Source organism: Phacochoerus africanus, chromosome 9, assembly GCF_016906955.1.
Source record: "Phacochoerus africanus isolate WHEZ1 chromosome 9, ROS_Pafr_v1, whole genome shotgun sequence".
In the NCBI taxonomy this organism is placed as follows: domain Eukaryota; kingdom Metazoa; phylum Chordata; class Mammalia; order Artiodactyla; family Suidae; genus Phacochoerus; species Phacochoerus africanus.
The window spans coordinates 12,033,348-12,056,028 of record NC_062552.1 but is presented as its reverse complement, the minus strand read 5'-3'; positions in this window follow the sequence as shown (position 1 = coordinate 12,056,028).

Below are 22,681 nucleotides of genomic sequence, written 5' to 3'. Positions count from 1 at the left end.
AAAGGCCACCCAATTATTAAATTTTACCCAGCTTACTGGGATGAATAGAGCTGACTCGGAACATAGGCCCTTGATTTCATTGGTGTTGAAAATGAAGATCAGGCCCTGTCTCTCCTCCCACAGCTGCTGATTAAGAGCTGGTGCTGGTTTCTGGTCTGACCTTTAACTGTGAAGCCTGAATTACAACTCCCTAATGAATGTATTCTAAGGGCTCTCCGCCAGCTCTTATTTCTGAACAGGGCACGTTCATGAGCAAAAGCAAAATCATCATGCTATGAGTGCTGCCAGCTGACCCAGAGGTCATTTGAGGAAAGAGGGGAGGAAGAATTCCCCCTTTCCCCAGCAGTCAGCAGAGTCCCTTGTTTCCTGACGCAAGTGTGTTGGCCTTTCTCATTCATCTCCATTACACGCTATACAGTTCAACCTTATGTTCTAGAAGAAATAAAGAAGGCCTATGTTTCTTTACAAAGAGAACAGGCAGTTCCAGGCTGGAGTAATTTAAGGATTGACTAAAAGGTCTGCATTCCTGACCAAATCCAGAGCCTGGAGTTCATAGACTCAAGAAGTATTTGTTCTGGAAGGAGCTTTAAAATAATCTCTTCTGTTTATTTTCAAATGACTTTTGCTCAGAAGTCAGACAAAATCTTAGATGAATAAATAAATCAATAAAACTGAGGAAACCAAAATTGCTCTGTTGGAAAGCAGAGTGGTGAGTGGTAGGTGGGTGTGGAGACCAGCCCTTGGGGCAGCTGGGTCAGCTGGGAGCAGAGTTAGAAAACAACAAATGGTGCCCAGATTTCGTTTTTCAGAGATTGAGAGACAGGAAATGACTGGTCTGCAAAGAGATGCATGTTTTCCCCACTATCTGAAAGTAGAGCATTCCTATGAAGCCTTTCAGAAGCCAAAACGGTGTAAAGCAAAGAAGCAATTACCTTAGAACACATCTTGCTAACAGATGCAGAAAGTAAATGGAGATAAAGCACAGATGCTCGCAGACACAATTCAAAGCTTTTCTGCCTTGAAGCTGAGATGCTGAGCTCTGGGAAGGAGCTTGGTGGTGCTGTTCTTGCAGGGAGGAAGGGAGATGCGAACTACCTCTGTAAGGATTGCTGCAAAACCAATGCTGAAACTGTTTTTGCTTTTACGTGTTTTCATAAAAGCGAAAATCCTTTTTGGATTTCTCCCCTTAGTCAAAACAGATGCTAATGTGGGTCTTTGCATAAAAGTGAAGTGGCGTTAAAGTGAACTTTGGAAAAGTGCAAGATACCTGTAGTGAGGTCATGATAGAACAGAGACTAGAACTTGAATATCCTGACTTTTGGTGAAGCACTCTTTCCAGAATTCTAAAGAATTTGTGAGAAATTTGTCTAAATATGCATTATTATCAAGAGCATTTGAAGAGATACATGAATTCTTCTAGGACATAGCATCACTATAATAGAGTCTGTTTCATTTGGTGCAGTATTTTATAAGAAAATTCTAGAACTTTTTTTTTAGTGGGTTAATAATGAAAGTTTTTAGTGCAACTTGGAAATTAATAAAATAAATAAAAATATTCCCTTGCCCCAATCCCAAGCGTCTTGCTAGGGGTCACTGCCAACATTTGGGTAATCCAGACATATTTCTGTGAACACACAACCTCAGTTATACCCACATATATGATTAGAGTGTTTGTTGTTATTTACAAACATAGGAATAGTGTACATATTGCCCTGGAACTTCAGTAAATAAAGCAGGTAACATCCTTCCATGTGAGTATAGTCTCATTCATTGTTCAGCTGCTTTGCACGTGTGGTGTGGATGTCCCTTGGTGCATTTATCCATTCCTCTTCGGGCGAACACTGAGATTGTTTTCAAGACTTCATCACTAGAATGCTACAGTTAAGATTTTTGAACGTACATGTTTATCCACTTTTGCACATGTTTATGCCAGGTAGATCCTTGGAAGATTTGATGAGTCAAAAGGACATTTATAGGAAGTTTTCTTTTGGCACAGTGGGTTAAGGATCCACCCACTGTGGATTGCTGCAGCTGTGGCTGCAGCTGCATCACAGGTTTGATCCTTGGCTTAGGAATTTTTATATGCTGCGGGCACAGCCAAAAAAAAAAAAAGAAAAAAAAAGACATTTATATTTTTGATAAATGTTGCCGAATTACTCTACAGAGAACTGAGGCCAGGTGACTCTCCCCATTTACACTGACAACTGGCAGTGCTCTTTGCCAGCAATAACACTAAATATTCATCTTCTTCACTGTGCCAATCTGATAAGCAGACAGTTCACACATCTTTGACTTGTGAGGCTAAGCTTTTTCTCATGTGCTTATTCATCATTTATGTTTTACTCTGAGGGTTTTTCTCCTCCATGTAAATTAGGTTGTTTGCCCTTTGTTTATTGAGTGCTAGGAGCTTCTCATGAGTCAGTGCTACCCTTTGTCTATGTATGTGGCAAGTGTTTTCTCCAGGTCTGTTGTTTGTCATGTAATTGTGTTGAGGGAGTCTTTTGCTGTATAGAGGTTTTAAATTATGAAGTCAGGTGTGCCAATCTTTTTCTTTAGAGGGAAGCTCACATTTCTAATAGTCTTTCAATATAAATTATTAGTCCCCTGGTCACTCCTAGACTAACTGCAGCAGTGATACACTTTTCATTGGGAATAAATCATTCTAAATTTCAAATGCAAATTCAAACTTGTTGCTGATGGCTTTGACTAACAAAATCAATCTTTATACAGAGAAGAATAAAATTATCTTAAATTATATACAGATCAGAGAAGTCTCTAGAAGTCCTAAATAAATGGTGAGCATTTCAAATTGGAAACTGTGACATGACTGGAAATCTCATGTTAAAAAGCCCAAGCAGACAATTATACAAATTTCAGCTTCTTACCAGTATGTTCATCTCTCTTAATACCTATTGTCTTTGTCAGTCAAGTCTTTCTCCTAGGAGTCAAGATATTTATTATAGGTGATTGTTACCATATACGTTTTTGTTAAGACTTTATAAGCAATTAACACCTTTGGATGAGCCTATCAATCATTTGAGGAAGTAGAACTCAGGAAGATTAAGTTGTGTTATGTGACATAAAGGTGCTATGGAAAAATTCAGGTCTTCCTAGGAAATCACACTGGGTAGATTGTGAAAGCCAACAGGGAGTCTAAAAACATAGGGCACCTAAAGGTGATATGCAGGGGGACGAGAAGGCAGTAGGGGTAGAGGGAAAGAAAAGAAAAGAAAGAGATGAAGACTGAGAAAGTCTTGAGAACTCCTTTTGCACTAATAAATGATGTTATATGGTTATTGTCTTATTTCTCTGTTACATCATGAGGGTTAGTATCCCATCTTTAGTGATTGACACATAAGTATTCATAGATTATTTGCTGCTTATTTGCACATAAATTTTGTTTATATAGACATAGCATTGATAAACTTGACTCTTGGTGGCTGGAACAATGATACTCTGGGGTGATCAAAATTAACAGTAAACTTTGGATTTAGGCATGACTGTGCTCTGATACTATACAGCTGCTTTGTCTAAAAATGGAATCGGAAGGAAGATTTGCTGTTTGTGCTTGGACCGTCATACCTTTTCAGAAGCCCAGTTTGGGGGTTTTGAGAAGCCAGTGAGGGCTTTCTGTCTCAGTGGAGCTTATCAGTTATGACAGGGATCAGCAGGGACTCTCTCCATCTCAGTGCCTCAAGACAATTGGAAATGAAGACTTTCGGGCCTGAAAATGCTGTCTAAAGTCAAGGGTAATAAATAGGCAAACAAGCAAGCAGCATCCATCATCATTCCTTTGCCATGTATTATAGAAGGATGTAAGGATACGTAAATAAATAAAGATATAAATATGTATATAATCAGCAAGCTTAGGCATTTAGACTTCTTTTATCCAAAGCTCCAGAAAGCTGAAAAGAGATACAATAGGAAGTAACAGCTCAATGTGAAGCTGAAATTGATGTGGCAACTCCAGTGAGGTCATAATATTTTAGAACATTTACTCAGGAGCCAGACCTCCTGGGTTAAAATTCTAACTCTGCTACTTCCTTACGACTGTGGGCATGTAGTTTAGCCTCAGAGGCCCTTGGTCTCCTCACTTGTAGCAAAGAGAGTAACATCTGCCCAACAAATGATGCTTGGTGGACTAAGTGGGGGAGTGTGGATCACACACAACAGTGCTGGTTCCTTTGAGGATGTTATTCCCTGCTTACTTGAAAAGCTCAAGCTATGTGAGGTTTGGGTTTGCATTTGGGTGCCTTTCGCCTGGTTTTCTGAAAAGAATGGATCTAATTATAGAATATGTGCTTTAGAGCCCAAGATATCTTGACTGTCAAAGGGTCCTTTCTCCCCAGTAGAGGCCCTAATGAAGAAATGTTCTTGGGTCCATCCCTCGCAGCTCTGAAGTCGACACACCAAAAGTCATGTGCTGAGCAGGACACAGGAGGAAGAGAGGAGTTAATGATCTCTGCCTCCTCACTGCATAGGGCACTGCTGTGGTATAATTGAGCCTCATTCCATTAGAGCTAAATATAAAAAAATTTCCCTGACTTGCAGTCATTCAGGTCTGTCATAATGGCTTAAATATCCCAGAGAAGCAAGACAAAGAGGCAACAACCACAACCCCAAATTGAACGTCTTTCATCTAACAGTAGCTCGGTATAATGTAACTTTCAGAAAAATCAAAATTGTAAAACAGTTTAGAATGCGGAGAAACTTGTAGGAGTTTTTTTTTTTTTTTTTTGTATTACAAAAATATTCGTCATACAATTCCTTTAAGTAACAAGTTATTCTAGCACATCAAAGCAGTATTGACTTACCCAGATTCATTATTCATAGCTTTCTTTAGTGTTTCTGGGTTTATAGGAAATTTTTCTTCATTATTAACACTATAGAATAACTTAAATTTCAGATCTTTTAACTTAGAATAAGATATGGCAAGGTTCATATGTAGTGTATATTTATAATGTGTTATACTCTCTTTCATTCCTGTGGACCAGTTTCCAAATAAATAATGTGACATAAAGGTGAGGCTGCTGGTTACGTTTGACCCAGCCCATTTGTGCTCTCTGCGTGACTGACAGATTCATTGCCAGGTATATCCAGCCCCTTGCAGACATGTCAAGAGAGATGGCTGTGATCTCCTAATTAGAGTAGAATCAAGGGGGAAAAGCCCACGCTGGTTATCCAGGATTCCTGTGATCAGCTATTATCAAAGTCCCCAGGTTTCCTCTTCTGATGAAAATGTCAACCTCAGGAAGAAATGTCTGCTACAGCTCCTTAAAACACAGAGGACAGAGGAATTTGGAAAAAGGTTTTTTTAAACAAAATTTAGACCAGTGGACTTCCTGCTGTGGTGCAGTGGGTTACGAATCTAACTGCAGCAGCTCGGGTCACTCCGGAGGCACAGGTTTGATCCCTGGCCAGGTGCATTGGGTAAAGGATCTGGTGCTGCTGCAGCTGTTGCACAGGTCACAGGTGTGGCTTGAATTCAATCCCTGGCCCAAGATTTTCCATATGCTTTGTGTGTAGCCATAAAAAAAAAAAAAAACATTAAACCAGGATCATCGATTATGAGCATCAGTGAGAATCTTACAAAGGGCTATGAACTTGGAACATTTGCTCTCCTTCACCTCACTCATCTCTTCACTCCCAAGGGTCATACCAGTCAATCTATTATCAGCTCCATTTCCACTCCTGCCACATATTCCCTGTAAAAATGCACAAATCCAGAAAACAGTTGGGTTTTAGCTACCAGGAATACAGCTACCTTGTCTTTTCCCATTGCTGATGACATTAGCCTTCATCATAGACACTGTCAAACTCATTTCCATCCTTTCTTATCTAAACTATTCTCCATCTGCACATGCAGTCAGTACCCCACATGCTGGAGGATGTAACATGAAACTGCAGCTTCCTTTTTTCCTGGGTGCAAAAGTGTCCTAGACATACCACACCAGGTGAGTAGAATAGGCAGTAGGGAAGTCTGGCTGTTTGGCAAACAATTTGATGAGAAGAATTAGTCTCCAAGAAGTGTCTCTTTGGAGTTAAGTAAGAAAAGACGTATACAAGATTTAAAAAGACTCAGTCATTCATCAACTTTTATCTGATCATAGATGTTAAGTAGTTTCCCAAGAAGAGCCATCTTCGCTAGAGTGGGCTTTGCAGTTTACAGTAAATGCATCTCGATACAGATCCATCTATTCTGCATTGAAAAATAGACATTGCATGGCCATTAGATGGTTAGATGGCCATTTCATTTCATTGTTCATTGCATTCACATCATTCATGTATTTGTTCATTCAAAAAATATTATACTCACAGCTCAGGTTTATTATAGCAGTGATACAGAACAAAAAGCATGGAAAAGGTTTGCATCATTGGTGTCCAGAGAGCCAAGGCACAGGCTTGTATGCCATTTCCCTCCTGGAACTGCACTGGTATCCTCTCTCTAGCAATAAAACGTAGGAATATGTGTAGTATGTCTCTGCCCAGAGAGGCCTCTCTGAGTCTGGGAGGCTGGTCACATAGCCTTCTATTGCTATGCATCTAGTCATGGCAGTAGAAACTCAGACCCCAACAATAAAAACAGGTACATATCATTAATCTTGATGTTTATGAAAAGCCACCTGACCAGTTAGTATGGCATGGTTCATTGCTGTAGATATAGGAAACGAAATTGTTAATCACTAACATAAAGAATATTCTGAGAGCTGCATTCCTAGAGGTTGGTCAAGGGTCAGTCGTGGTTCCATGTTCCTTTGGAGATAGCAGAACTAAATCGACCAGACTTGCTCTGTTAACTCTTTCTTCATACTCTCCTTAACTCCAGTTGATTTGAGGAATTAAAAAAAAAAAAAAGTTTCTGCTGTTTTTACATCATTGGGTTTATTCATTTTTTTTTCCAGCAAATATTCACTGACCTATCATATGTAAGACCTTGTATCCTAATGTTCAAGACTCAACTTGGGGTCAAGAATTATACATATAGGCTAAGGTACATAAGAATGCAAGATATCAATCATAATTCAAGCCACCATTATGATTTATCACAATGTTGTACTTGAGAAAGTTTATTTTTAGAAAACAAAATGCTAAGAAATCAGAGGAGAGGTCATGGGAGGCTGGAGGCTCTGAGTGGAGTTGGACCTTGGTGAAGGACTTGGGGAGCAGGCAGAAAGCAGGCTGGAAAGGGGAGCATTCTGGGGGATGTACTCTTAAGAGAGACTGGTAGCTCAGAAGGAGCATGCCACAAGGTACATGCAAGGTCACCGAGATAATGTTTTGAGATGTATGTGAGGACCAGATTCTGGATGATTTTTTTTTCTTTTTTCATTTTTTCTTTTTTTGGACCATGCCTGGGGCATATGGGAGTTCTCAGATGAGGGGTTGAATCTGAGCTGCAGCTGCTGGCCTACACCACAGCCACAGCCACACTGTATCTGAGCTACATCTATGACCTACATCACAGCTTGCAGTAATGCCAGATCATTAATACTGAGTGAGGCCAGGGATTGAACCTGCATCCTCACAGAGACTGTGTTGGGCTCTTACCCCACCCCCCCTCGAGCCACAATGGGAACCTTTTTTTTTCTTTTTTGGACAATTTTGAATAAACTAAGGAGTTTAAAGTCTCTCATGAAGTTCAGTAATTCTTAACCTGCTACATGTTAAAATAACCTGAGGAGACATAAAAAAAATGTAGAGATGCTGATTATTTTAGTCTTTTGGGGCTTCTATAACAAAAATACGATATCCTGGGTGACTTAATAACAAACATTTATTTCTCACAGTTCTGAAGGGTGGAGAGTCCAAGATCAAGATATTGGCAGATTAGGTGTCTGATGACAGTTTCCTATTTCATAAACAATCACCTTCTTTCTGTGTCCTCACAAGGCAGAGGGGCAAGATAGTGCTCTTGGGTTTCCTTTCTAAGTGCACTAATCCTGATCATTAGGGCTCCACCCACATGACCTAATCACCTCCCAAAGGCTCTACTCTTTAATACCATCCCATTGGTGGTTAGGATTTGAGCATATGAATTTATGGGGGTGGTGGTGACACAAACATTCAGTCTGTAGTCCTGATTCAGGTGCTGGCCACTGTTAGGAATATTCTCTCCAGGTGTCTCTAACATGCACTTAGAGCTGAGAGCCACTGTTATAGATACTGAGGAGCCACTGGTAATTTGGGGGCAGGGGAGAAATGTAATAGAACTGATGCTCTAGAGAGCTGATGCCCTGGAGTGGGGGCAGCCTAGAGGGAGGAGCTCTTTAGAAGTCTCTCAGTGGTACAGTCATGAGGATGTGAGGAGGGTCTGCACCGAAGTTTGTATTCAATTTTAGCCTAAACTGTGGTGAAGAACACAGTTTTCTGAGTTTGTGCCCACTGCGTACCCCCGGGGTATTCCTTTTTCCTTCCTTCCTTGCCGAACCCTTGGCATATGGAAGTTCCCAGGCTAGGGGTCAAATCCGAGCTGAATCTGTGACCTACACCACAGTTCACGGCAATGCCAGATCCCCAACCCATTGAGTGAGGCCAGAGATTGAACCTGCATCCTCATGGATACTGGTTGGGCTTGTTACTGCTGAGGCACGATGGGAACTCCCCCAGGGGTATTCCTGCACCTTGCTTTCTGGGTGGTGACCTGTCTCCCTAACCTGTACAATATAGAAAACCAGGAAGCTAGGAAACAAGCCTTACAAAGAATCCTTTCTCTCCTTAGCAATGCTGATGTTATTTTTAGCAACCACTAGTGATGCTTTAGCAAGGAAACTCAACCAATGACCTGAACTTCTCCAGTACAGACCTAATCATTAGTTAGGTCTAATCATTAGTTTCCTCCCTCCAAATTCACTCTTAACCTGAGTGCACAGTAGGAAAATTCCCAGCCAAGTAAAGCTGAGTTAATTCCAAAGCCATGTCAGCCACTACCCCACTTTTATTTTGTGTTCTTCATCAGCTCAGAGGGTGCCCCACAATCCTTCAGGCACTAAAATTAATCCAGTAGCTTTCTGATAATAGCTCAGAGGACTCCAGCTGGGTTTATATGAATAGTCACCATCTCAGAGAACTCATCCTCAAGATTCTGTTCCTCTGAAGCCAGTTCTGGTGCCAGCATTATACATGCTGAAAACATTCCAATGTTTTTCTACCTGTTGCACAGATAATCAAACCCAAGGTATTTAACTCAGCTTGCAAGGCCCTCCAGCGCCTACATTCTCTCTGGCCTCATCCTGGCATACTTGTCTTCATTCTACACCTCCCCTGAAATCCACACTCCAGCTGAAGTAACGTATATCCTGTCCTTTCTTTGGTTCTTGTTTGTTTGTTTTTGCCTGCCTAATTTCTGTTTATTGTTGGTATCTCTGGTTAGCTATTTATTTCAGGCAGCCTTCTCTGATTCCCTAAAATTTGATCAAGTAATCCTCCTGGTGCCCTGGTAACATCCTGTGCTTTTATAAAACACTTAGGACACTACCATGAACTTTTCTGGATATGACATGAGGTCCTGCTTCCTATGAGGGCAGGTATGTGTCTAGATTGTCCACATTGTATCCTTGGTACCTAGCCTAGTGCCTGACTAGTGGAAGACAATAATAAATATTTGGAGAATAAATGAACACAATATACTCTTATTAGTTTTGTTAAAGCACCCCTAAGCACTCTGCAGGGATCACTGACTGAATTTAGGAGAAAGATACTTAGGTGGCCCCATATAAACTCAGCTCAAAACTATTCATTCCAATAGAAATGGATTGTAGAAATGGTGAAATTGTTACTTATTGGTGAAATTACTGTTTTCCAAAATAAATGGATTGGCTAAGTATTGGGGAGACCTTTTACTCTTGCATGAATAAGGCCTGTGGTGGTCAATATGAGAGATGGTGGCAGTGAAATTCAAGAGCAAAAAAACATTAGGCAAACTCTCATCATTATTTTTGTTATAGTAACAACCCAGAAATCTTGAGGGGGAAAAAAAAAAGTCACACGTAATAACATGAAAAGGCAATGGGCTGAGTTTTTCAAAGGAATGACAGAAAAATAATAGCGATGAAAAATGACCATGCTATATCACATCCTTGGAGAGTGGCCTTTATCATTCACTACTACTGCTGTGGGACTCAGGTATATACCTTTTAAACCTGATTAAAATATTTAACTTTCCAAGGATAAAGACTCTTTCATTTTTTTCCCCTATACTATGGCAGAAGAGGGTGTGTCAACTGAAAACTGGATTAAAATGAAATATTACACAGTGAATTGTACCTGCCTGGAACACTGTGGTCATTTGTCATTTACTAAAACATCAACATTAACTATTTCAGAATGTTTAAGTATTTGTTCTGGAATAAGTCATTCTTTCCATGCAGAAAAAGTGCATTTTGATATGGAAAAACTTTTTTTTTTTTTTTGGGGTCTTTCTGCCTTTTCTAGGGCCGCACCTGCAGCATATGGAAGTTCCCAGGCTAGAGGTCGAATTGGAGCTGTAGCCACCGGCCTACGCCAGAGCCACAGCAACTCAGGATCCAAACTGTGTCTGCAACCTATACCACAGCTCACAGCAATGCCAGATCCTTAACCCACTGAGCGAGGCCAGGGATCGAACCTGCAACCTCATGGTTCCTAGTCAGATTCGTTAACCACTGCACCACAATGGGAGCTCCTGATATGGAAAAATTAAAGGATACCTTTTTATTTATAGGTAAATGCAAAGATTTCTAATAAAATGAACTAAAAATTGATATGCGGTATTTAAGATGATTTATATAGACTTTATTATAGCATGCACATTTTCAGATAAAGTTATTGCTTACATTACTTCTTTTTGACTCTTCTAGAATATAAATAATAACATTAGGTCATGTACTTAATGAATACTATAGATTCAAATGCTAGAAATGGGAAACCCTATCTAAAATGCTTTAGCAATATTACTTGATAGGTGAATACTTCCCTTCTTGTCCCATGATCTATAATTTTCCTTAAAAGCCTTCATCACAGAGGGCTCATATTTTCCACTGATACTTACCAAGAGAATCACAAATGGCCCAGTTCACTTACAACATGGGTCAGCACAAGTCTATATGGCCTTGTTGATTCACTAAAGAAGCCAGGACAGAATCTTCAACCACGCTTCTTGAGGGAGAAGTCTAGAAAGACTCATTTTCTCCCTTTATCATTTCCCATTAACTTGAAGAAATATTTTAATTGTGTACTAAACACAAAACCAGAGGAGTGTATACAAATTTCAATTCAATGAATTATCATAAAGAACATACCCATGAAACCAGGAATAGAACTTCTCAGTTTCCTAGAAGCCCCCCTTATGCCGTGAAGATGTCCACTGCCCAGCCTTTATGGTAACCACTTCCTTCTTTTTCTTTGTGGCTTTGGCACTTAAGATGACATCCCTGATAAACTAGATTTTTTTTTTTTTTTACAGCTTTGTTGAAGTATAATTGATATACAAAGAACTGTACCTATAAAATGTGTACAGTTGGATGAGTTTGGGCATGTGCAAACAGCCATAATACCATCAGTCATCACTGAGGTAATTGACATACCTACCACCTCCCAGAGTTTCTTTGTGCCTTGTTTTGTTTTTTGGTGGTAAGGACACGACGTAAGATCTACCCTCTTAACAACTTTCCAAATACATAATACTGTATTGTTTAACTGTAAATTCCGTATTGTACAGCAGATCTCTAGACCTTATTCCACTTAGCGTAGCTGAAACTTAATACCCCTTTTATTGTCGTCTTTTTGTTGTTGTTGCTATTTCTTGGGCCGCTCCCGTGGCATATGGAGGTTCCCAGGCTAGGGGTTGAATCGGAGCTGTAGCCACCGGCCTACGCCAGAGCCACAGCAACGCGGGATCCGAGCCGCGTCTGCAACCTACACCACAGCTCACGGCAACGCCGGATCGTTAACCCACTGAGCAAGGGCAGGGACCGAACCCGCAATCTCATGGTTCCTAGTCGGATTCGTTAACCACTGCGCCACGGGAACTACCTAATACCCCTTTTATAGCAACTCCCCATTTCCCGCAACCACAAGCCCCTGGCAACAACCATTGTTCTCTCTGCTTCTATGAGTCTGACTATTTTAGATAGCTTACATGAGTGGAATCATGCAGTATTTGTCCTCCTGTGACTGGCTTATTTCATTTAGCATGATGTCCTCCAGTTTTGTCTATGTTGTCACACATGGCTGGATTTAATTCTACTTTAAGGTAATAGTCCATTGTATATATATATATACCACATTTTCTTTATCCATTCATAAAACTAGACTTTAAATTTACCTCTAGGGAGTTCCCGTTGTGGCGCAGTGGTTAACGAATCCGACTAGGAACCATGAGGTTGCGGGTTCGGTCCCTGCCCTTGCTCAGTGGGTTAACAATCCGGCGTTGCCGTGAGCTGTGGTGTAGGTTGCAGACGCGGCTCGTATCCCGCGTTGCTGTGGCTCTGGCGTAGGCCGGTGGCTACAGCTCCGATTCAACCCCTAGCCTGGGAACCTCCATATGCCACGGGAGCGGCCCAAGAAATAGCAGCAACAACAACAACAAAAAAGACAAAAAAAAAATTTACCTCTAAAACTTCATATAAATGGAAATCTGCAGTGTGCATTAATTTGTGTCTTGCTGTTTGAATTATTGTGTTCAATGATTGTTTCTTAATTCCACATTTGTTCATTTTTTATATCGTAATTATATATTCTGGATATGAATCAGTTGTCAGTTATATTGTATTTCAAGTACTTCTCTCTCTGGCCAGTTTTTCATTCTCTTAATAATGACTTTTGGTAAGCACATATTAAAGTTTATTTATATTCCTTTGTATTTCATTAAAGAATGAAGGTATTTTTGATTTTACTTTATCATAAATGATTTGGGGAGAATTAATATATTTATAATAATTGTCTTTCCAAATCCTTCAAAAAAAATATACCCCTCCTCTTATCTACATCTTTAATATCGCCCAATAACATTTTTTAGTTTTTTGAGTTGAGGTCTTACACATCTTTTGAGTCGGAGGCAGCAGAATATGTAGAGTATTTGACCCCTGGATAGCACCTATGACACTTTTTCTGTGTGATTAGTTTCAGCATAATTACATAATTGTCAGTAGTACACAATAATAATTCTCTTTATTCTTTAGTTTTAAAATTACTAATTGAAAACAATAAACTTAGATTTAAAAAATATTATTCAAACTTAATAGTTCATGTATAAGGTAAAATTTGCCCTTGCCAAACAAAATTATACCTTGTAGTCTGTACTCTGTTCTGTTGTTTTAAATTTTAAACACAAATAAATACTCTAAGAGGTGACATGGAGTAATAAAGTAGTTGAAGTAACTCAAGTTCTAGGTTTTTTTTTTTGTCTTTACTATCATGGGCTCTCACATTCTTTATTTTGAATCTGTTGCTTAAATTGAGGAATAGGTATTACCTTAAGTGTAGGAAACATTGCCCAACATGAGCTCAAAACATTCTGAGAAGGAATGGATGTACTCTCAAAATGAAATATGTCTAACTGAATATTCATGTAGAGTTATCTTTTTCTCATTGAGTTGTAGAAATTCTGTACATATGTTGAACATAGCACAGATCTAAATTTTCAGTTGCCTTTAACGCTCTCAATATATCTTTTGAAGGACATATGCTTCTATTTTTAATGAAGCCCAGCTTAATCTTTTTTTTTTTTTACAGTTATACCATTGGCATTTATTTAAGAAATCTCTATATCCATCCTCTTCTAATAGCTTTATTGTTATGCTTTTACTTGAGTTAATAATCTACCTGGAATGGATTTTTGTCTGTGACATGAGATAGAAGTCACAACTTTTTTTCCCATATGGACTTCAACTGACCCAAAAACATTTTTTGAAAATATCATCTTCCCTCCACTCTTCTGTGGTGTGAGCTTTGTCAAAAATCAAGTGACCATACACATAGGAACTGTTTCAGGGTAACAATTCTACACTGTCTTTTGTCATTTTATATTAAGTTTTGATGTCTGGTAGATCAAGTTCTTCCATTTTGTTCTCTAGGCTTTCCTTAACTGCTTGTGGCCCTCAACATTTATAAAGAACATTTTAGAATCAGTATGGTCGTTTTTTGTTTAAAACAAAAGGAAATCAAACAAGCCCTGCTAAGCTTTTGTTTGGAACTGGTTGGAATCTTCTTTCTTTTTACGAATTTTCTTTCATAAAAGAGCAAGAGAAATTTTATCTCTGAATTTCAGAAGACATATATTTTATTTTTCTAGACTCCTGAGAGCTAGACAGCACTGATAAATAGAAATCCAGTGATCTCTTGGATTTGGAGAGATCCAATAGATTTATTTCTCCAGTGATCCAGTATTTATTTTTTTAGCAAAATAGGTTATTCACACAGATAATATCTCAGTTTTGAAAGGTTTCTGGTAAGCTTTTAAAGTAAATTGTTTTCTTAAAACAAATAAAAGACATTATCTAAGCAGTTGAACATTTCCTATTGCTTTGAATATGAGGGGGAACCAACACCTCAGGATTAAGTCTGATTCCTGGGCAAAGGAAAAAGGCTTTGTGTAATAGTAGACTTTTCAGTTTAAATCCTTGTCAAAGACTATAAAGCAAAGTCATTTGTAAGTGCTAATTATAATGTTTGTTTAAACTTATTGAAATAATAATTATATAATCAATCATTAAATGATATAATTATGGTGCATAAAAATCACCAAATTGTCAGGAGAACTGGGTGTGATTCTGGCAAATCATGAACACTCCCCAGGCCTCCGTTTCTCACCTGTAAAAGGAGAGAGTTGATCTCTGAAGTTCCTTCAAAACCAACATCCTATTCCATCTATCTTCATCTCCCTTCATAGCCCCCAAAACAATAGTATAATATTTTATTTAGCATTTGACTCCCAGCCTTTTATCATTTCAAGAAAATTTCACTGCTGTATATCTTAAAAAATCTTTAAGGAATCGTCTAAAAGATCTTTACTGACATTTAAAAATCCGTATACTTATAAAAGTCACACAAAAAAAGATCGCGTAGTACAAACTCTCAGAAGAATGAATACATTCTGGAGATCTAAAGTATAGCATGACGACTATAGTTAATAATACTATATTGTGTATTTGAAATTACTAAGAAGAGTAGATCTTAAAAGTTCTCACTACAAAAAATGGTAATTTTGTGAGGTGATAGATGCGTTAATGAACCTTGTGCTAATCATGTCACTATATGTATATTGCAGATCATCACATTGTATGCCTTAAACTTACATGATGACATATATCAATTATATCTCAATAAAGCTGGTGGGGGAAGAGCATAACATAGTGTAACATAATGTTTAAATTGAGCAGATAGCTTTTATGTAGTATGACGTGTAGTCTTGGGGATCACCGGAATGGTAAAAAGATTGGTGAAAGGAAGAGGCATCCATGCTTTGACTCTCATGAAATTAAGTGCATGTCAGTGAGATTGAAGTATCCCTAAAACCTTGACCTCCAACTCACTTTCCCAGCAGCTGTTTTTTCCAGCTGGGAAACATCACGTTATATTTTATAAGAGCCAGCCCATTTCCCCAAATTATTTTTATTTTTTATTTTTTATTTTTTTTGTCTTTTGTCTGTTGTTGTTGTTGTTGTTGCTATTTCTTGGGCCGCTCCCGTGGCATATGGAGGTTCCCAGGCTAGGGGTTGAATCGGAGCTGTAGCCACCGGCCTACGCCAGAGCCACAGCAACGCGGGATCCGAGCCGCGTCTGCAACCTACACCACAGCTCACGGCAACGCCGGATCGTTAACCCACTGAGCAAGGGCAGGGACCAAACCCGCAACCTCATGGTTCCTAGTCGGATTCGTTAACCACTGCGCCACGACGGGAACTCCCCAAATTATTTTTAATTGTAGCTTTCGCTAGGTACCCAGATGTGGATCCAATATTCTCTTGGCTTTTCATGTTTCTCCCCCTGCCCCAAGTCTCCTCAAATATTAGTTATAAATATGGCAAAAGGCTATATTCTCAGCTAAATTAACCTCCCATTATTCAGGTCTCTGAGTACAAGGTCAAGAACAAGATCACTAATTCAATTGAAATTAAAATGTTCATTGAGTTACAGCTCTGCACTTGGCATAGAAAGATGGAATAAGGCCAACCAACCATCCCTAAATATAGTGAAGACCAGCTTTTAGTTACAACCAAGACACTCTGACTTCATGTAAATGTCAGCTTACTGATTAAAAGACGTACCCCCTGGCCTTCCAGATAGGTGTCCCAAGAAAAGATCACAGCAGCAGCAAGTCTCATCTCTTAGCAGGCCAGGAACCAGGGGTGTTTTACTCCTAAGAAAACCATGGGGACCCCAACAAAAGAGGGTGGGGCTGGAGTCAGCAAGGTGGAGCTGCTGAGCATGTTTTCTCCTTCCAGCTAATTTTAAAACCAGATCACCAGTTCAAAGTTAAGATGTTTTCTCCTAGAACTCTAATTAAATATTTGTAATTGGCTCTTGGCTATTGGGGTTTAATATTTTTAGAACTAAGAAAAAAAATGTATGACTTGTCCATCGGATTATAACATAAGACCAGAGGTGGCAGAAAGGGTGAACTTTACATCACTTTGATTTATTTCACTTCCATGGGATGCTCAGGAGGAAAAAACAAACACAGAAGAAAATAGATATTTGTACTCACACTCAAACTTGGGAGAAAAATTTATAATGAAATTTTAAGTAATAGTGTGATTAACAAAACCAATACAACAGGTGTGCTGATCAATTAACTATTCAGATTACCTCTTATTTAATATAATCTGCTAGTTTCCATGATTAGCAGAGCTTTCAGAAGCAGGAATCATTTTTAGTCATACAGTTTTTCTAGTTACATTAGTTTAAGTTTTTCAGGGTTTTTTTTTTGGCTTCTTTTTTTTTTTTTTTATGGCTGCACCAGGCTAGGGGAAGTTCCAGGCTAGGGGTCCAGTTGGAGCTACAGCTGCCAGCCTCTGCCATAGCTCACAGCAATGCCTGATCCTTAACCTACAGAGTGAGGCCAGGGATAGAACCTTCATCCTCGTGGATCCTAGTCAGGTTTGTTAACTGCTGAGCCACGAAGGGAACTCCCCCCCCCCCTTTTTTTTGTAAAAGAAGGGTTTTATTATATTTAAGAATTAAGGCATTCTTATTATAGTTAAGAATTGAGCGGAAACGAATCTGACTAGGATCGATGAGGACACAGGTTCAATCCCTGGCCTCCCTTAGTAGGTTAAGGATCCGGCATCACCATGAGCTGTGGTGTATGTCACAGATGCGGCTCAGATCTGGTGTAGCTGTGGCGTAGACCAGTGGCCACAGCTCCAATTCGACGCCTAGCCTGGGAACCTCCATATGCCACTGATGCAGCTCTAAAAAGACCAAAAAAAAAAAAAAAAAAAAAGAATTGAGTGTGTTGCAGTTCCTAGTGTGTCCCAGAATCTCTCATTTCTGGTCATTTAATTTTCAGTTATGAAAAGCAAAATTTTATCGAAATAAAATGCTGTTACTTTGTGCCTTACAAAGTGAACAATTATGAGACTGTAGATTTAGAACCTTAGAGAAATCAGAGTGTGTTAGGAAATCAGTAATAACAAACAAAATAAGACACTTACAATCATGGTTAATAGTTAAAATCTGCTCATTAATTCTGTACAATTTGATTCATTAAGTTTGTGAGAATCTGAATAAAAAATCAGTCATAATTATTACTGATATATAGAGTATAACTAATTTTATATGTAACTAATATGTATAAAATTAATTTTTAAAATTGTATAGTGGCTTAGAGATGACAAAAGATTTTTGTAAGTAATATATCATCTGTGTCAGGCAATATTCAAGAGCCTCAAGTACTTTTATTTTATTTATTTATTTATTTTTGTCTTTTTGTCTTTTCTAGGGCCACATGCGCAGCATATGGAGGTTCCCAGGTTAGGGGTCTTATCAGAGCTGTAGCTGCCAGCCTATGCCAGAGCCACAGCAACATGGGGTCCGAGCCTCGAATGCAGCCTACACCACAGCTCATGGCAACACTGGGTCCTTGACCCACTGAGCAAGACCAGGGATCGAACCCGCAACCTCATGGTTCCTAGTCGGATTCGTTAACCACTGAGCCACGACAGGAACTCCCTCAAGTACTTTTAGAAATATTTTTTATTTTTTCCTTCACAGAATCTTTGTCAATACGTATTACTGTCCTTCTTTGCTGGATGGGTAAACTGAGGCTCAGAAAGAATAAATGAGTTTTCCAAATCTCCCAGCCAGTACATAGCAGATCTGGATCTCAGACTCTTGGAACATGAATGAAATAAACGCTACATTGTCTTCTGCCTTTCTTTGGTGAATATGGTGGAAGAACTTGGAACAAATTATCGGTGGACCGATAATTGTGCTTCCTCTGCCCAATGACAGAGCCTAAGAGAAGGCAGAGAGAAGGTGAAGAGGCAGGAAGGATAGCACTGGAAATGCAGAAAGGGACCACTCTGTAATGCAGCATTATTCCGGAGGCACTAGGCTCCCTTTTTAGCTTGGAGCTGGTAGTCTTTTTAAGTAAACACATTTGTTTTATGATTGATGATGACATTGGTTATTTTTCTTTAAAGTTCTGATGTTAAAAATTTGGAAACTAGGATTTGAAACCAGGAGAAAACTACATTTAGTGTTATTTTTATGAGCTTTTTGAAACATTAGATTCAAATTTCCAGTTAACTGGTAAGAATAAAAGGGAGGTCAGCTGCATTGTTGGAAGGCAGTTCTGTATGTGTTCCTGTGTGTGTGAGGCTGTGTATGTGGTATTTATGTGTGTCTGGTGTGTTGGGGGTACTCAGGCCCAGATGGATGGAGGTAATCAGATGATGCCTACAGGGAGTGGATATCGGCAACCCCGGATTCCAAAAGCCAGGCCATTAAGTTAAGGACAACAGATGACATTCAGGGGAGAGGATGCAGCAAGTTCAGTAGGGGACAGCCTGGATGAGGCCTCGGTTTACTTTGTTGCTTCTCTTCCAAGGAGGAATTGTCTCTTGGAGGCCTGAGAGGGAGCCAGCCAGAGGAGCCCCATTGTTCCTGGCGATCAGTGGGGGAGAGAGGTCTTGATCTACTTGATTCTCACAGTTTATGTCCACCCGGCCCATCACAGATTCACATGCTCTTGAAACAGGGCCCTGGGCTGCTTCTTAGAGTTTAGCCATCGAAAAGGTAGTCAAGATAAAAAGCATGGCCACAGGAGCTAAATAATATGCCCACTCTGTGCCAGGGCTTTTGGTTGTCCCTTCCGCATACCCACCCTGAGAAGGGTGGGGGTCGAATCAGAGCTGTAGGTTCAGTGTTCTCTATGGTAGACGAGAAAATCAGTCTCAAAGAAGCTAAGTGACTTGGCCGTGGCCACACTGCTGTGCACAGCAGAGCAGGAGCTGAGGGGACACGTAACTTGCTTTCTTTCTCTCCCAGCTTACTAAGAACTCACCACAGAGGTTTGCAAATGGGAACGATTTCCAAATTGGGCCTCCCCCAAAGCAGTTTGTGAGAACGCATTTTCTGTGTAAACAGAAGATTTAAATATCCCATTTCTAGAAAGGCATTATGCTAGACGAGAGATGTACTTCACCTGTTTCTTCTGTGACCTGCACAAAAGGTCAGCAGATGGGTGGGGAGAGGACTGGGGGAAAGTGGAAGAGATAGGGGAAGGTGAGGGCTCTCACTGCCCACAATTAAGTTGTGCTGATGGTTGGTTCTGAAAGGAAGTCAGCTTTAGCCAAGTTCAGCTGACTCGATGGGCCTGGGTCAAAAAGGATACAGACTTTTTTTTCTTTCTTTCTTTTTAGGGCTGCACCTGTGGCATATGGAGGCTCCCAGGCTGGGGATTCCCTCGGAGCTATAGCTTCTGGCCTACATGACAGCCACAGCAACCCCAGATATGAGCCATGTCTGCGACTTAGACCACAGCTCACAGCAACGCTGGATCCTTAACTCACTGAGCAGGGAGAGGGATCAAACCTATGTCCTCATGGATGCTAGTAAGATATGTTTCTATAGAGCCATGACAGGGACTCCTGCTAGTTCTTAAGAGGGCTGTAGCTCCCCTTAGGAGAGTGAGGCAGAGGTTCATATGCCAAGGGCTTTGGCCTGGGGCAGCCATCCAAACTGCTGTGATCTGTACAGGAGCCAATTTATAAGGGAGGCCACTGACACAGCGGGCCTCTTTGAGGCCCACGCTGAAAATGTTGGCCTCAGCTCCACCTGGCCTCCCAGGTCCATTTATTCAGGTGTCTCTTCTAAACAGTCACTGAGGTGTAGTGGAGAATTATCCAAAGAGAGGAACGAAGGACAGTAGAGGACCTTGAAGATGTCAAATTCTCCTTTGAGATAAGACAGCGTCTGTCATTCTGACTCAGTTGTACCTCCAGGTGAGGCTGCACAATATAAGCGTTTTGCTGGCATGCCCTCTGTGAGCAGCATTGACAAAACTGTGTTATAAGTCCTCACTATTCAAAGTGTTGTCCTCAGACCAGCAGTATCAGCATCACTGGGAGCTTGTTAAAATGCAGACCCTTGGAGGAAATAAATAAATAAATAAAATAAAATGCAGACCCTCAGCTCTATCCCAGACCCACTGAGCCAAAATCTTCATTTTAACAAACTCACAAGGTTTCATGTCTGCATCTTAAAGTTTGAGAAGCATATGTCTATTTGTCATTGGTACTCTGCACAGTGTTAGTTCAGTCAGGAAAAAAAAAAAAAAAAAAACAGAATAGAAACAAGGGAAGTTTATTGGCGTTTCCAGATGCCATTTCAGAAATGAATTAAGAGACAGAAAGTAGAAAAGCATTATGGTGTTAAGGTTAATAGCATGACTGTGGATCTGCTACTGACCAGCTCTGTGATGTTTGCTAAGGGTTTTAATCTTCATAAACCTCAGTTTTCTCCTTTGCAAAATGGGGATAATCATAGGCCCTACTTCAACTGCGATGTTTAAATAGTGCTCATGAGAAATTAGCATACAGCAAATGCCCAATAAATCTCAGTTATTGTTATTGTTACTATTCTTATTATCTAGAGAGTAAAGTGGAAAGAACATTGTAGGATTATATAATTTAGAACTTCTCTATATTTTGTTGTTGTTTTCCCAGTTCTGTTTCCTAAAGGGATTGGCAATGAAACAAAATGTACGCAGTTCGTGTATTTGTCTTCAGGTACAATGAGAACTCGGAATATTTGTGAAAACTACTCCACTTTTGGCCGTCAGTCTTGGGAGAGAGAGGCTGCTTGCCACCCCGGGAGGAGAGGAAAGCAGGCTGAGTCCCTGAACCCACTGCAAGGAAGAGAGAGGGGACATAGAGAGTGTGGGTGGGAGAAGTGGCCCTGGTTGTGATAGCAATGGAAAGCTCTGAAATTCCCTGATGCCTTTTAAAAATTTTAGTGCACCTTTAATATACTTCAGTTAAGAGAGCTGAATCCATTCTCAGGCATGAATTCTTATCTAACATAGTGTGTAGGTCGTGGGACCTACAGCTTCAGCTTCAGCTGTGTTGAATCACTTGGATTAAGAAATATCTGAGTACTGGAGTCCCCATCGAGGCACAGCGAAAACAAATCCGACTAGTATTCAAGAGCATACGGGTCTGATCCTTGGCCTTGCTCAGTGAGTCAGGGATCTGGCGTTGCCATGAGCTATGGTATAGGTCGCAGTTGAGGCTCAGATCCCAAGTTGCTGTGGCTGTGGCGTAGGCCAGCAGCTACAGCTCCCATTTGGCCCTGAGCCTGGGAACTTCCATATGCCATGGGTGTGGTCCTAAAAAAAAAAAGAGAAAAGAAACATCTGAGCATTTATGTTGCATTGGTGGGGAGGTCCCATCAGAAGTCTGTTTGCATGTGGAGCTAAGGAGAGAACTGGTGAACTCAATCTAAGTAAACTTAATGGGGAAGGGATGAAATAGGAGAAGGGGATGAACAGATACAACCTACTGTGCATGCAATAAACAACAAGGGTTTACTGAATAGCACAGATAATTAGTCTATAATTACCTATGATGGAATATAAGCTTCAAAGATGCCTGAATTCTGAGGCTGTACACCTGAAACTAACAAACTATTATAAATCAACTGTACCTCAGTTTTTTCTTTTTTTCCTTTTTTAAGTGTTGCACCCTCGGCATATGGAGGTTCCCAGGCTAGGGGTCCAATCAGAGCTACAGCTGCTGGCCTACACCATAGCTCACAGCAACACCGGATCCCCAACCCACTGAGCAAGGCCAGGAATCGAATCCACAACCTCATGACTCCTAGTCGGATTCCTTTCTGCTGTGCCACGATGGGAACTCCAGTACCTCAGTTTTTTAAAAAAATCTCCATGTTAAGAGGGATCTCCCCAGACCAGGTCCAGTGGAGGTTTCAGAGGGATTTGAGGGAAGAACTGAAAATTCTGACATGTACTGGGGTGACAGGTTTTGGTGACTCTAAGTGTGTGCCCTCTTTACGTGGCTGCTGGCTCTCGGGGGCTCCAGCTCTCTAGTAATGGTGGAGAAGGGTCCCAGTCAGCATGGCTGCAGCCCTTCAGACACAGAAGCCCAGCAGTAACTATGTGCAACTTGGCACCGCTCCTAGGAAAGTTGGGTCCACCCAGAAAAGGCTGGGAAGGCCTATAGATGTCACATGGGGACAG